Genomic DNA, 12,529 nt, shown 5'->3' on the forward strand with positions numbered 1-12,529 from the left:
CCAACATAGTTTCAATGTTAAGATTAATTTAATTGCAATTAAAGTCTCTTATAGTTCTAAAATGAGTATTCTCTGTATTAAAACTTTCACCAAATATATTTTATTAAATCACAGAACAACAACAACAACAAAAAGACCTTTAAGATCATGTAGCTTATTTACACATCTGTTTATGGATCAGCTTCACCTGAGGAAATTTTTTAAAAGAATCCAGATGTCTAGGACTTTCCTCAACTAATTAAAACCTAAAGATCAGGGTTTTCAAGATATTCCTTAGATGATGCTGATGCAAGCCTGTTTATGAAGAATAAAGTCCTTCCTTCCAGTTTACAGGTCAGAAGACTGAAGCAGGCCAAGGGAGACAAATAACTTACCCAAATCATGTAGCAGAGCTGAGACAAGTTTCTGATATTCTTAACTCCCAACTCAGAGTAATTTCTGTGAAGAATTTCATGTTAAAGAACTTGGGAAGTTATTTTAAAAAGTGGAAAATGTATGTGTTTCTATGATTTCATGTGATGGGTCTCTACTAGGAAAACTTTTCTGCTTCTGTCTTAGATGCTATTAAAGGAGATTCTGAGTAAATTATATGTTTGAGATTTGCTGTCATAAATTGAGGCCATGCTAATAAATGTATTACGTGTGGCAAGAACAAGGCTTATTAGTGTCAATGATAGTATAAATTTTATAATAATTACTTTTAAAAAAAAATCCTCACCTGAGGATATTTTTTAATTTATTTTCAGATAGAGTGGGAGGGGGGAAAAGAGGGAAGAAGAGAGAGAAAGAGAGAAAAACATCAATGTGAGAGAGACACATCAGTTGGTTGCCTCCTGCATGACCCTGACCAGGGCCAGGGACAGAACCGCAGCGGAGGTACGTGCCCTTGACTGGAATGAAACCCACCACTCTTTGGTCTATGGGCTGATGCTCTAACCACTGAGCAGAACCAGCCAGGGCATAATTCACTTTATCATATTCCTCCAAGAAAGTCAACATATTTTCTTCAACTTTCACTTTTGTGGTTTTATAAACTGGATTTTCAAGTGACATTGAAATTCAGCATTATGTTCTAATAATATATTCACTTGTTACATAATACACTATTCCAAAGACATGAGCAATCACTTTTTCATGTTACTAAAAAGCTACAATAATACCAAATTCTTGCCAAATCAGTCGTCTTAATTAGAGCAGCCATTACATGAATCATAAATCATGACAAAGGGCCTATATAATACCTTATAATTTTTTGGTCTCTGCAGAACCATGTATTAAATTAAAAGCTAAAGTCTATAATGATCTTCATGAATTCCTGCCTGTTGATTTCCTTCAGTTTTTACCTTATGTCTTGGTGATAATAATAAGCGCTCTGAAACATTCATATGGTTCAGATTTTAACTCTTAGTGCTTTTGGTAGAATAGCATCATAGGTCCTTAAAGAATGATGTGTTTATAATAGTGATTGTTTACTCTCCTGCTGAATTGAAATTTGTAACTTTCTCTCTAGGGAACAATTGCTATTCCATTGTTTTCTGGTTCTAGCAAGCACATTAAACTTTCATAGAACATATAATCTTTTATCTTTTAAGATAACACCACTCAGTGCCCTTTCCTGCTCCTAAAGAAGGGCAGAGGAATGTGTCTTTGGCCAGTCGTCACTGTGCTGCAAAGATTTACTATAAAGCTCAGTCATCATCGTGCATGTCGGAGAAGTAGGAACCTTTGACCGTACCTGCTTTGTTCCTAAACAGCAGGTTCCGATTCAGTGTGAGCGCTGCAAAGAGTGTAGAAGTGGAATACCTTAAAGAAGCTTTTAGCTCCAAAGCCTGTACTATTTTGAAAACAAGAGCTTGGTTCATGTCTGTACTGGCCCTTGTTCATGACCTTAAATTTCTAGTGCAAATCACCTCTTTCATCTTCAGATTTCTTTTAAAAGCAAAGATGGCTTTCTAATGAATGGAAGTTGAATCTTGATTACTTAGTAGAAAGAATAATCAGAACACTGATTTGCTGAGCACTACAGTTGATCAAGTGATGTAAGTGAATACTCTATGTAATAACAATACTTGTCCTAATTCTTGATAAAACTCATCCTCTTTCTACATTCCTCCCTTACACATTACAGCTCTCTGGTCTTGCTTACCATCCTCAAGGGTCAGAAATATAATAAATGATTGATATTTTAAACAGCTGGAACTATAGTGTTTTTTTAATTATTATTATTATTATTATTGATTTTAGAGAGAGAGAAAGGAGAGAGAGAGAGAGAGAGAGAGAGAGAGAGAGAGAGAGAATCATCAATGACACAGGACTTCGATTGGCCATCTCCTTTATGCCGCCCACTGGAGGTCATGCCCACAACCTGGGTATGTGTCCTGACTGGGAATTGAACCAGCAACCTCTTGGTGCATGGGTTAATTCTCAACCACTGAGCCACACTGGCCGGATGGGAATTTAGTGTTTTTTATTCTTGTGTTCCTATTATGTTGTTAGAAAAATGGGTAAAATTAGAGAAATAATCCAATCTATTTAAGTTTACTCTGAGGTGATTTATAGTTATTACGTAGAAATGACTTTATTCCAATTATTTGGGGTGTGTGTGTGATAATGGTTGTCTTTTAAAACAATTCTTTAAAATATAGAACAAACTAAAAATATATGTAAAATATGTGTAAGGTATTAAGAATGATAATTCAATTGCATGTCCTATCCAACCTTTGTTTTAAGAAAACAATTTCATTCCCTTAGAAATCTCCTTAGTCAGCCTCCTGAATTCTATTCCCTTTTCTGTCTTCTCAGAGAAAATCAAATAATAGATTTTATGTTTAACATTCCTTTGCTTTGCTTTAGGATTTTTAATACATCTTTATATGCCAGAAAAACATGTTTAATGTTTGAATGGTTTTAAATAGAAATTGTATTGCAGGAAACCATCTGTGATTTGCCTTTTAAATTTATTAGACATTATGTTCCAGAATTTATCCTTATTGTTGTTTAAAAATATACATTCTTGCTGACTATTGTCTTATATCACTGCAATATGAATATACCACTGTTTATTGATTGTTTTGCTTCCATAGATATTCAATCCTATTCGGAGTACTTTTGTCTAAGTGCACACACACTGGAGTTCTGTAGGGTAAATACTCACATGTTGAATTATTGGCTTAAAGTTTCAGCTTTGTTAGTGAGGGTTAATTTGTTTTTAAAATGTTTGAAGCAATTGGCATTCTGTTATCATTTTATAAAATTTCCATTTCCTTTAAATCTTACCAATACTTGACATTGTCAGACTTTCATATTTGTCATTTCTTTGAATATGAAAATGGTGATTTTAATTTTCCATTCTCTGATTAATTTTGGGGCCGAGAATAAATACATGTGTTTGTTTGCTGTTTATGATGTCACTTCTGGAATGTGTCTTGATGTGATTTTGCCACATTTTCTATTGGTTGTGTGTGTTTTTAATAGACTTGCATGATTTCTTAATGTGTTTTGGATACCATTCCATATCTTCCCAGTTTTGTGTTTGTGTTTTACTTTCTTTATGATATTTTTTGATACCATAGAATTTTATTAATCACTTCCTCTGTGTGTGTAATGTTGTGTCTTAAAATTTAACATAGCCTTCCCCAACTGACAACATACAGATAACCTTCTATATTATCTAGTAAAAGTGGTAAAGATTGTATTTTACCTTTAAATTTTTCACAACTAATTTTTTATATGTAACATGAGGGAAAAGGTATATTTCATGATCTCCTAGCCCTAAAGAGTAGTCTCAGCACCATTTATTGAAAATTCTATCTTTTCTCCGCTGACCTATATTGCCAATTCTAAGTCATATTTCCATATAGATGTGGGGTTTCTTTTGGGGAAGGGAGGAGAGGACTGTTTAGGTGGTTTATTCTTAACCAACACCAGATTATCTTAATTACTATAACTTATAGTTCTTCCTGAAATTTGATAAGGTAATTATTCCCACATTTTTATCTTCCTTAAGACTATCTTACCTATTGTTTGTACTTCCATGTCCACTTTTGGCTTAGCTTTTCAAATTCCCAAAAGAATAATATTTGGAATGTTAACTGACATTGATCAAAGTACTGATTGATTTGGAAAACAATTGATATCCCTACAACATTGAGACTCTGGATTCATTGTGCATGGTATATTTTTTATATTTTGGTTTTTAAAAACATCTTCCAGTAGATTATATATCTGTAAATATCTTTGTTAAAATTTTACCATGCACTTTACATTTTCAATGATGCTATAAGTGACATATTTGAAAAGGTATATTTTTAAATTAATAGACTATATTTTTAAAATAGGTTTACACTTACAGAACAATTCAGCAGATAACACAGAGAATTTCCATGTACCCCACCTCTGCACCACCATTTTCTTATTATTAATGTCTATGTTGTTAGTATTGTACTTTTTTTAATAATTAATGAACTGGTATTGATATGATAATATTAACTAAAGTCCATAATTTATTCAGATTTTCTTAATTTTTACCTAACGTCCTTTTCTAAAAGTCCCAGGATCCCATCCAAGACACTACATTACATTTAGTCGTCATGTCTTTTTAAATTCTTTTTTGCTGGAACAGTTTCTTAGATTTTCTTTGCTTTTAATAACCTTGATTGTTTTGAGGATTACTTTCCATTCAGGTATTTTGTAGAATGTCCCTCAGCTGAGGTTTGTCTGATGATTTTTCTCATGATTAGACCGGGGTTATAGATTTATGGAGGAGGCTGTAAATTACATTTTCATTACATCATATCAAGGGTACATACTATTTACATGATTCATGACTGTTGATGTTTACCTTGATCCCTTGACTGAAGTGGTGTTTATCAAGAATCTCTACCACTATAAAGTTATGCTCCCCCCTTTCATTTTATACTTTTGGAGGGAAGTCATTATATACAACCCAGACTTTAGGAACGGGGAGTTATACTCCCTCCAAAATTACATTTTTCAGCTTTATTATCAAATTCTTGCCGAGTGACCTAAAAGATAACCACTAATCAACTCTGTGAAAGCTAGTAAGTACACATCTTGAAGTGTGTGAGACAAACTCCTCTCCTGCCTCCTATGTATTACTGGGTTCTCTTCCCTTTTAGTCTCTGGCTGTTCTACCCAAGACTCACTCTCCTTTTCTTAAATATGCAGTATTTTTTAGGTCTTCTCTTTTCTTTATGCTTTTTCTTCCAGGTATCTCCGTTATCCTCTTATTTCAACTTTAGCCACTATTTCTTTTATCTATGAACTCTATCCAAACTTCATCTTGACTTCACTGCCTATAAGATAATACAGCATTGTTCAATTAGACTTAGGATCCAGCATATTTTCCCCCAAATCATTCTATCTTCCTGACATATACATGACTCCCAGGATACCTCTCCCAAGTGGATGCCACACTCAAAACCTGAGGTCCTTTTGACTTCTCACTTTCATACATAAAAACATTTTTAGTATGCAGATTATGGACCTGGGCTAGGCACCGATGCTGTAAGGATGAATAAGAGACATGTCCTGTCTTCATGGACAGCTCACAGACAAGTGACCACTTTTCATTCTCTTCAGATAAGTAGTCCAATGATCTGCAATAACTCCTGTCTATTTCTTCTTCTCAATCCCTAATGTCTCTATTAAGGTTCAAAGCTGCCTCTTATTCTATTTCTGCTCCTCACAAATACATCCCGAATGTAATCTACACACCGGAAATCAGCCTGTCTCCAAAGGGCTCTGGTAGTATTTCAGTCATACCTAAAACATCTTTATCTGGGTACTTTTAAGTTCTGAACCTCACATTCAAAGCCCTCCTCAAAATGATGTCATTTCTTTCTGTGTATCATCATTGCCTATTCAATTTCCAAAAAAAAAATATATTTATTATATTTAGTCAGTATGACTTGACAATAAAACGTAATTTAAAATGAATTTTTGCCTGACAAGATTATTTTCTTTCTTTTAGAAAATAGGCTGAGTGTTGGCCTTTTCATTTTTTTTCAGTAATGCTCCAATGTGCTCACCATGTGTAACTCACTAATCCAAGTCAGGGCAAGTCAGAGAACCGGTTTTTAACCTGCTCCTGACCTGTGGCACTCTCATGGGGAAGTCTGCCCTTTCTTGTTTGCTTGCCTGTAACACAGTGATCATAAAATATTTAATTCTTGACTGACAACAGGTGAATTATATTCATTGTAGATAACCTTGACTTCACATCCTTTTTAGCATAACTGCAGGGTAGTGAAAACTATCTTTGGCTGAAATTATATACTAGCTCTTGTCTGCTTTCACTTTTTTTTTTTATCCTCACCCGAGGACATTTTCCCAATTTTTGTTCAGATAGAGTGGGAGGGAGAGAGAGAGGAAGAGACAGAGAGAGAGACATCGACATGAAAGGGACACATTGAGTGGCTGCCACCCACACGACCCATCCAGGGCCGGGGACAAACTGCAACCGAGGTACGCGCCCTTAGTGGGAACCGAACCCGGGTCTCTCTGGACCGCAGGCCGATGCTCTAACCGCTGAGCCAAACCAGCCAGGGCTGCTTTCACTTTTTTAAAGCAGTTTGCTGCCCTGAAGACAACTTTCAGATAAAAAATATATAATACATTAATATTTCCACATTTCCAGAAGTTTCTGAACAAGTATTTCTTAGTTACCACTTTTGAGATGATAAATTCTTATTAATCTTAGGAGGTAATGCTAGTTATCTCTGTTTTGGAGCACACAGTCAGGATGAGAGGGATCGAGAAGAAAATGTTAAGTAATACTTTCTCATCATCTACGTGTTTTCTTTAAAATAAAAACAGAAATACCTTGATGTTTAACAATGTGTCTGTCAAACAGTAGATACTTACATAGGATCATTTCCTAATTTACTTTGAATCTGAATTGTACCTCTCCTGTTTCTGTGACCTTGGATGTATTATGTAATCTCTCTTAGCCTCTGTGTCATAATGTGTAAAATAGGCATTAAATATAATTACACATAGACAGTATATCAGACATGTGGACTCCTACTTGTAATAAATGGAGATGAAAACATTAGACCACCTTGGCCACAGTGACTCAGTTGGTTGAGCATCACCCCATGCACCAAAAGGTCTCTGGTTTGATTCCTGGTCAGGGCTCATGCCTGGATTGCAGGACTAACCCCCAGTATGGGGTGTGCAGGAGGCAGCTGATCAATGTTTTACTCTCATTAATGTTTTTATCTCCTCTCTCTCTAAAATCAGTAAAAAATATTTTAAATAACAACAATAAAAACCATTTGACCAGAGGCTCTCAAAGTATGGTCTTAACTGCAGCATCCTCATTACCTGGAAACTTGTCAGAAATGCCAATGCTTGGGCCCCAGCCCAGACCTACTGCATTAGGAACCCTGTGGTTGGGGCTCAGCTATCTGTTTATTACCCAGCCCTCTAGAAGACTGTCATACCTACTGAGAACCAATGCCGTAGAGTACAAATTAAGAACAAAGTTAGGCTACCACTAGGAAAGGGAACACGGAACGATCATACCCTTTATGGCTGAGGAGAATTTGACCTAGCCACTACTTTTGAGCTGATCCTTTGTCATTAATCTGAGAGGCAATTCAAAATAGATAGTTAAACTTTGTTTGAAAAAATTAGGAGGGTTTGTTCAGGACAACAGGTGAGGACGAGACTTATGTCACCAAATCACATGCATAGAACAGAGGATAGGAGAGAAAAATAATTTATTCAGCTGAAAATATTTCTATAAGTTTCCAAACTGAAAATCATTTAAAATAAAGAAGTCAGATTTTGTTCTACTGTATAATAAAGTTTCCAGCAGCTAAAGGGTGAGTAGTCGAATCACGCCATCCAGAGGGAATGATAGAAATCTTGGGATGGAGGGAGAGAATCTTTATTCTCAAGGTCTTAGGATTCTTAAATCCCTAAATAAAGTAAAATCAAAGAAAAGACAAAGCTTACAGTACAATTAGGAGAGGTATAAATTTTTTTAAACTCAGCAATCTACCATTTCTATCTCCTAGTCATCGAGAAACATTTAAATATATATTCCAAACTATGAAGATTGGAACTGACCTACTTTTGAGGGGTTTGTTTCTTAAATGAATTATGTGAAGGTCAGAAGAAGAAAAAGAAACATCAACAAAAATAACACTACCAACAGATGAATGTGTGTGTTTCAGCCAGAGTGCTCTGCTTGGCTTCACCTAGCAAATTCACGATGGCCCTGAGGCAAAGCAGTTGCATTTCACGCCTGACCTTCTGCCAGGTGATCTGCTTTGTTTGCTAGGAGGTTTTTTTGAGTTAGGGAAATATGATCCTAAAAATGTTTGAATATAATATTATTCTGGCTTCAAGGCTCAAATTCTGTTACTTAAATTGTCAACCTATATGTGCATATAAAGATGAAGGGTTCAAGAACTATTCTAAGTCATTCAGCAGTCTACTGGCATGTTTCGTTGACGTCATCACCTTCTAAGGAGGAAAGAGCCAGTTAATTAAAAACAAAATTTTTTCTCCCACTTTTTTTTGTTGTTGTTGTTGTTTTTTTTTTAAATATTCATCTTTGAAATTGGGTAGGATAGTCACCAGGGTCATAAGACATTCTTGTGAAGACTTTTGGATGAAAAATATTTCAACCAGTTTAGCTCAGTGGTTGGAGCATTGGACTGCGGACTGAAGGGTTGAGAGTTCAATTCCGCGTCAGGGGCATATACCTGATTGCAGGTTTGATCCCTGGCCCCATTGGGAGTCATTGGGTGGGGGGCAACCAGTCGATGTGTCTTTCTCACATTGGTGTTTCTTTCTCTCCCTCTCCCTCTCTTCCTTCCACTCTATCTAAAGAGCAATGAAAAAATATCCTTGCGTGAGGATTAAAAAAAATGTCTCTGAGGTCAACAATAAATGCACTGATTTTTTTCTCCTATTGATCATTTACCTAAAAGCTCCATTTGTCTGTTAATTTTTATTAATCTGCTATTTTCTTTTTTGTTTGTTTCTTATGAATTTTTTATTTATTTATTTTTTTGTTACAGATATTTTACCTTTTTACCCCATTGGCACCCCCCACCCAACCCCCCCTCCACCCTGTCCCCGGCTTAGTTGTCCATGTCCATTGGTCATGCATACATGCATATAAGTTCTGTGGTTTATCTCTTCCCACCCCCTCACCCCCCATCCCCTCTTCTGAGGGATGTCAGTCTGTGCCCTACTTCCATGTGTCTGGGTCTACTGTATTCCTCAGACTGTTATGTTCATTATATTCAGTATATAAGTGAGATCATGTGGTATTTGTCTTTTTCTGCTTGGCTTCTTTCACTTAGGATAATACTTTCCAGGTCCCAAAGGATAAGAGATCTTTCTTTCTTACTGCTGCATAGTACTCCATTGTGTATATGTACCACAGCTTTTTTATCCATTCGTCTACTGGTGGACACTTGGGCTGTTTCCAGGTCTTAGCTATTGTAAATAGTGCTGATATGAACATGGGGGTACATATATTCTTCCTGATTGGTGTTTCAGGCTTCTTAGGGTATATTCCCAGTAGTGGGATCACTGGGTCAAATGGAAGTTCAATTTTTAATTTTTTGAGGTAGCACCATATTGTTTTCCGTAGCGGCTGCACCAGTCTGCATTCCCAACAGCAGTGTATTAGAGTCCCCTTTTCTCCACACCCTCGCCAACACTTGTTGTTTGATGATTTGTTGATGGCGGCCATTCTGACAGGTGTGAGGTGATACCTCATTGTTGTTTTAATTTGCATCTCTCTGATGATTAGTGATGTTGAGCATTTCTTCATGTCTCTTGGCCATTTGTATGTCCTGTTTGGAGAGGTGTCTATTCAGCTCCTCTGCCCATTTTTTAATTGGGTTCTTTGTCTTCCTTTTGTGGAGTTGTAGGAGCACTCTATATATATTGGAAATTAACCCCTTATCTGATACATCATTGGCAATGATGTTCTCCCATACAGTGGGTTGCCTTTCCATTTTGATGATTGTTTCTTTTGCTGTGCAGAAGCCTTTTAGTTTGATGTAGTCCCATGTGTTCATTTTCTCCTTTATTTCTGTTGCCTTAGGTGATGTATCAGTGAAAATTCTGCTCCGTATGATGTCCGAAATTTTGTTGCCTACATTTTCTTCTAGAATTTTCATGGATTCACGGGTCACATTTAAGTCTTTTATCCATTTTGAGTTTATTTTTGTGTATGGTGTAAGTTGATGGTCTAGTTTCATTTTTTTGCATGTAGCTGTCCAATTTTCCCAACACCATTTATTAAAGAGGCTGTCTTTACTCCACTGTATGCTCTTGCCACCTTTGTCAAATATTAATTGGGTGTATTGCCTTGGGTCCATTTCTGGGTTTTCAGTTCTGTTCCACTGGTCTATATGCCTGTTCTTGTGCCAGTACCAGGCTGTTTTGGTTACAGTCGCTTTATAGTATAACCTGATATCTGGTATTGTGATCCCACCTACTTTGTTCTTCTTTTTCAAGATTGCTGTGGCTATTCGGGGTCTTTTTTGGTTCCATATGAACTTTTGAAGTATTTGTTCTAGTTCTATGAAATATGTCGTTGGTATTTTGATGGGGATTGCATTGAATCTATAGATTGCTTTGGGTAGTATGGACATTTTAATTATGTTAATTCTTCCAATCCATGAACAGGGTATGTGCTTCCACTTTTTTATATCTTCCTCTATTTCTTTTTTCAATGACCTGTAGTTTTCTGCAAATAGGTACTTTACTTCTTTGGTTAAGTTTATTCCTAGGTATCGTAATTTTTTTGGCACGATGGTAAATGGGATTGTTTTTTCAGTTTCTCTTTCTGTGAGTTCATCATTGGTGTACAAGAATGCCGTCGATTTCTTGACGTTAATTTTGTATCCTGCTACTTTGCCAAAGTCATTTATTAAGTCTAATAGATTTTTGATGGAGTCTTTAGGGTTTTCTATGTACAATAGCATGTCATCTGCAAATAATGACAGTTTCACTTCCTCCTTTCCAATTTGGATCCCTTTTATTTTTTCTTCATGTCTGATTGCTGTGGCTAAGACTTCCAGTACAATGTTAAATAAGAGTGGCGAAAGTGGACATCCCTGTCTTGTTCCTGTTCTTAATGGAAATGTTTTTAGTTTTTGTCCATTGAGTATGATGTTGGCTGTAGGTCTTTCATATATGGCCTTTATTATGTCGAGATATGATCCCTCTATTCCTACATTGCTGAGTGTTTTTATCAGAAATGGATGCTGGATTTTGTCGAATGCTTTTTCAGCATCTATTGATATGATCATGTGGTTTTTATTGTTCATTTTGTTTATGTGGTGTATCACGTTTATTGATTTGCGAATATTGTACCAGCCTTGCATCCCTGGAATGAATCCCACTTGGTCATGGTGAATAATTTTTTTGATGTATTTCTGGATCCGATTTGCTAATATTTTGTTCAGGATTTTGGCGTCTATGTTCATCAGAGATATTGGCTGTAGTTTTCTTTCTTCGTAGTGTCTTTTTCTGGTTTTGGAATTAGAATTATGCTGGCCTCATAGAACGTGTTTGGAAGTCTTCCTTCTTCTTGAATTTTTTGAAATAGTTTGAGGAGAATGGGTGTTAGTTCTTTTTTGAATGTTCGGTAAAACTCCCCTGTGAAACCATCTGGGCCTGGGCTTTTGTTTGCTGGGAGAGTCTTGATTACCTCTTCAATTTCCTTAGTTGTTATTGGTCTGTTCAAGTTTTCTATCTCTTCCGGGAATAGTTTTGGGAGCCTGTGTGTTTCTAGAAATTTGTCCATTTCGCTTAGATTGTCGAATTTGTTGCCATATAGTTGTTCATAGTAGTTGTTAACGATCTTTTGTATTTCCGTGGTGTTGGTTGTTACTTCTCCTCTTTCATTTCTGATTTTGTGTATTTGGGTTCTCTCTCTTTGTTTCTTGGTGAGTCTAGCTAATGGTCCATCAATCTTGTTTATCTTTTCGAAAAACCAGCTCTTTGTTTCATTGATTCTTTGAATTGTTTTTTGGTCTCTATGTCATTTATTTCTGCTCTGATCTTTACTATTTCCTTCCTTCTACTTGCTCTGGGGTTTTCTTTTTGTTTGCTTTCTAATTCTTTAAGTTGTGAGGTTAGACAGTCAATTAGAAATTTTTCTTGTTTTTTGAGGTAGGCCTGTAGTGCTATGAACTTCCCTCTCAGAACTGCTTTCGCTGCATCCCATAGATATTGTGTTGTTGTGTGTTCATTTTCATTGGTTTCCAGGAAGTTTTTAATTTCTTCCTTGATCTCCTCGGTGACCCATTCATTGTTTAATAACATGCTATTTAGCCTCCATGTGTTGAAATGTCTTTGCATGTTCTTGTTGCAATTGATTTCTAGTTTCATGCCATTGTGATCTGAGAAGATGCTTGATATGATTTCAATCTTCTTGAATTTGTAGAGATTTAGTTTGTGTCCTATCATGTGGTCTATCTTTGAGAATGTCCCATGTGCACTTGAGAAGAATGTGTATTCTGTAGTT

The 12,529-nt window shown here is 36.1% G+C and overlaps 1 long non-coding RNA gene across 3 annotated transcripts in view; it reads left to right on the forward strand.

Annotated features, from left to right (window-relative positions):
- LOC118619940 overlaps positions 1-12,529 on the forward strand; it is a 60,339-nt gene that overhangs the window by 22,295 nt on the left and 25,515 nt on the right. The window contains exon 6 of one of the 3 annotated variants that reach the window (XR_004957346.1): positions 115-300. The exons of the other annotated variants lie outside the window; for them this stretch is intronic. This is a non-coding gene — a long non-coding RNA (uncharacterized LOC118619940). Of the gene's footprint in view, positions 1-114; positions 301-12,529 lie in introns of those variants that run through there. 3 annotated transcript variants of the gene reach the window in all.

The sequence above is a fragment of the Molossus molossus genome, unplaced genomic scaffold (assembly GCF_014108415.1).
Source record: "Molossus molossus isolate mMolMol1 unplaced genomic scaffold, mMolMol1.p scaffold_m16_p_7, whole genome shotgun sequence".
In the NCBI taxonomy this organism is placed as follows: Eukaryota; Metazoa; Chordata; class Mammalia; order Chiroptera; family Molossidae; genus Molossus; species Molossus molossus.